A 4,702-nucleotide genomic window follows, 5' to 3' on the forward strand; every position below is an offset into this window, starting at 1 on the left:
CAACTTAGAGTAAAATTACCATTTTACCATCTACATGTGGAAAAATGATCATTTTACCCATAACTTAAGGATTTTGCATCCTAACTCCAAAAATCACCAAAATTTACATGCCTTATGCAAATTTTGTCCTAAACTCAAATATTAATTCAGAAAAATTTAAAACTAAATATAACCATTAAAACTCTATAGGACCGAAACTTACAAAGGCTATTTCCTTTGATTTTTGTTGTGATTCTTTCAAATCTCAAAACTCATGATTAAACCAAAATTTTTCTTCTACTATACTCATAACATATTTCTAAGAACAATCATGTTTTGAATCATGAACAAAATTCATCAAAATCACTAAAACCATACTTGAACTTTTTGGTTTCTCTTCTAAGCTCAAAACAGATTTTTGTTTCTAACTTGTTTTGATCAACCTCTTGATCCATGACTTATAAAGATGTGATCTTCAAACCCAAACATCGCATGGTTTAGAAAGATGTTCTAAAACAGATCAAAGCATCAAACTCAAGATCACATGGTTAAACATCAACCAAAACATAAATTTAGCCAAGAAGATCATCACTTTGGCCTAACTGAATACCTCCTTGCATAAAATTTCATATCTTCGAAACTAACATCAAATATCTTCAAAATAACAATCTAACATGTATATAAGATTCTTAGGATATTCCAATAAAAATATCAAAGCCATTGGAGTAAGATTAAACCATAAAAGATTTAAACTTTCTCAAAACAGAAACTGTTTTTCCTCTTTCAGTTTCTAAGTTTCTAGACCTAAGAAAATATTTCACCAAAACTTTTAATCATGCAACAAATCCTCAACCAATAATCATATATACATGTTAACAGTACTCCTGTTAAATAATTCATTCACTTAAGCAGCTTTATCATGTAATTTTTACCACTTTATCACACCCCCCAACTAGCTTTTTGCTAGTCTCTAGCAAATAATGCGATGAAAATATTGTGGAATTCAAGAGTGAGCTACTAATACTCAAAAATCTCTACAAAAGATCAATCATATTGAAATCATGGGCATTAGAATATAGTCAAGTCAAATTTTAGCTCAACACAAAAGCTTATAAAATTCTCAAGAGCTCAAACAAGGGAAATGTACTTAAGCTGGAGATCTTTGAGTGCACCAAGTGTGTGAACAGATTTCCATTTGTTAGTTTCAAGATCTCTCACAATAGTTTCAACCTAGCAACTTTTTTCAAGAAAGACCAAAAGGTCTTCACTCCAATTCAAAACCATTACGTTGGCGGCTTTCACGCTATCACACTTTGAAAGACCCATTTTTTTTAACAGATCCCGGTGATAGGCAGCCTTTTCCAATGTACATGCACCATTTTTTTATTTTTTTATTTTTTTATTTTTTATTTTTGCATGATCTCTAGCTTGTCCCTTTTTTCATGTACTTTTGCAACCTTTTTTTTTTTTTTTTCATCACACTTTTCCTAAGCCATTAAGATATGGTTCATTGAAGTTCTTGCTAGTTGCTTAGAAGAAACCACTGATTGTCGTCAAACAAACCACAAAAAGTATCTGTTTGTGTCAGTTAAGGTCATCAATCAATAGCTTTGAAGTAACTTTCCCAAGTTTGATTTCGACTTCCAAGCGTAGAAGCTGTCAAAGTAATACAAGGGTAAATCCCAAGATCGAATTCACAGGGACAATGAGAATTTAGCAAACATTTCATTTTTGCAAGACCACATATTACCGTTTGGAGTGACACGAAAATTTAAAATAATCAGCAAAGAGAAATAAATTCCTAAACTTAACCACTAACAATATTAACACCTAAATGTGGATATTTACTAAGGGAGTGTAGAGTGAATTATGAGTGAAATTGTCGGGACGTTCAAGCATAAGCAAAGCTGAAAATAAAAGAGAATCTATTTTTCTAAAATTGCTAAGATTAAAGGGATTTAAAGAAATCGTATGGAAGTTGACTTAAACTTGTAAGAAACAATTAAACAAACAATTGGGATGCAATTTTCACCCACTAATTTGATGATGGATTTACTTCTCTTTTTATTTTCTCTCGACCATTTTCTCATTCCTAGAAATCATAGTCGGATAATATAACAATGAACCACAATTTTATTTTAATAAAACTACTTGATAAATTATATAACAATCATAGAAAATGAAAGAAAATTATTAAAGTCATGTTACTTGTTCAAGTATCAATTGTGCCTTTACGTCAACAATTGATCTAAACCAAGAACAAAGAACTCTAATATTTTCTAGATGCACATTGAGATATAATCCATCAAGTTAATCATCAAAAGCACTAAATATTGAAGTAAATCTAATCCCAAATAGTCACGGGTTACTCATTGAATCCCAAGCTAAAAATCTAGCCTATCATCTCTAGATTAACAAAATGCTCAAGAAAATTAAAATCTAATATCACCATATACTGTTTCAACTGAAATTCACTGAATAAAAATATACTGTATCAATCAGATATGCTGAAATTCAAAACCCAAAAACATACAAACTTGCAGAAAAATAAATTGAACTGGAAAAATAAATTGAAGAGTAAGATGAACACTGTGCGAAAATAAAACTGAAAAGAAGAAAAAAAACTGTGCGGAAGAAGACTTGCGGAAAAACTCTAAAATCCAAAAACTGCTACCCCCGGCGCACGAAAATAATTTTCTTTATATACCCTCTGTTTTGCGTTTTATGCCTCCAGATCATGCGTTTCGTCTCTCTGCAGTGTGCACGCCTCAGCCTCTGCGTTTCACGTCCGCATCGTCCGCATTTTGCTTCGCCCCTGTGCTGCGCGTTTCTCTCGTGCGTTTCAGCTCCCGCATTTCAGCCCACGTTCGTGCAGTTCATCTCTCCGCAATGTGCACGTTTCAGCCCACCAGGCCTTGATGCTGCGCGTTTTGATCTGCCTGCAGTGCGCACGCAGCTCCTGCGTTTCACGTCTGCAGCCCAGCGTTTCACTTCGTCCCTGCTGCTGTGCGTGAACTGGTCTTCGTGCGAGCTGCTTGCAGTGAAGCAGTTGCTGCTCGTCCAGCAGTGAGGTCCTGCGTTACAACTCTTTTTGAGTGTAAAATATCATAACTTTACATAGAGTCAAGTACTAAAAATCAATACATAATTAAGTGCTTAATTCATTTTTTGTTAAATAATTCATTCACTTAAGCAGCTTTGTCATGTAATTTTTACCACTTTATCACACCCCCCAACTAGCTTTTTGCTAGTCTCTAGCAAATAATGCGATGAAAATATTGTGGAATTCAAGAGTGAGCTACTAATACTCAAAAATCTCTACAAAAGATCAATCATATTGAAATCATGGGCATTAGAATATAGTCAAGTCAAATTTTAGCTCAACACAAAAGCTTATAAAATTCTCAAGAGCTCAAACAAGGGAAATGTACTTAAGCTGGAGATCTTTGAGTGCACCAAGTGTGTGAACAGATTTCCATTTGTTAGTTTCAAGATCTCTCACAATAGTTTCAACCTAGCAACTTTTTTCAAGAAAGACCAAAAGGTCTTCACTCCAATTCAAAACCATTACGTTGGCGGCTTTCACGCTATCACACTTTGAAAGACCCATTTTTTTTTTTTAACAGATCCCGGTGATAGGCAGCCTTTTCCAATGTACATGCACCATTTTTTTTATTTTTTTATTTTTTTATTTTGTATTTTTGCATGATCTCTAGCTTGTCCCTTTTTTTCATGTACTCTTGCAACCCTTTTTTTTTTTTTATCACACTTTTCCTAAGCCATTAAGATATGGTTCATTGAAGTTCTTGCTAGTTGCTTAGAAGAAACCACTGATTGTCGTCAAACAAACCACAAAAAGTATCTGTTTGTGTCAGTTAAGGTCATCAATCAATAGCTTTGAAGTAACTTTCCCAAGTTTGAGTTGCTAAGACATATCATAAGGTCAAGTGTCAAACTTAAAACTAACCAATGAGAATTAATGTAGCCCAAAACTGCAACTATCTGATCTTAAGTAGAGAAGTGTGAAAATAGTAGCTTGGTAGCAACAAAAAAAATCAGACCCCACAATAATTAATCCTGAGAGACTAATGGTAGAAGGCTCTCCTTACCCCCCCAACTAAAAATGAGCAGTGTCCTCAATGCAAATCATGAATGCAATAAAGCATGAAAGAAAATAGGGCCGAAGGGAAATACCTGAGATAGCTGAAAGGATTGTGAACGTAAAAATGAAACCATAAAAGAATAAACAGTGCTGAACCTGAAAAGATATACTAAAGAGAAAGAAAAAGAAAGAAAGAACAAAACATAGAACTGAAACAAATAAAAGCAGAAAAATAAAAGGGAAAGAAAGAGAAAAAGAAAAAGAAAAATAATTAAAACAAAACAACAATGAGTTAAGAACCATGAGAATAAATGGGATCTTCCAAAGGAATAGAAGTATCCTCATGTGAAAGTTTTGGCAAAAAATGTTTAAGTCGTTGGCCATTAACTTTGAAAGTGTTTCCATTTTGAGGATTAGTAATCTCAACAGCTCCATATGGAAACACAATCTTAACTACATAAGGCCCACTCCACCTCGATCTTAATTTGCCTGGAAATAGATGGAGGCGGGAATTGTAAAGTAAGACTTGCTCATTGGGCTCAAAACTCTTTCTTTGGATGTGCTTGTCATGTAATACCTTCATGCGTTCCTTTGACAATTTAGAATTGTCATATGCATCTC

This window comes from Juglans regia, chromosome 6 (genome assembly GCF_001411555.2).
Source record: "Juglans regia cultivar Chandler chromosome 6, Walnut 2.0, whole genome shotgun sequence".
NCBI lineage: Eukaryota > Viridiplantae > Streptophyta > Magnoliopsida > Fagales > Juglandaceae > Juglans > Juglans regia.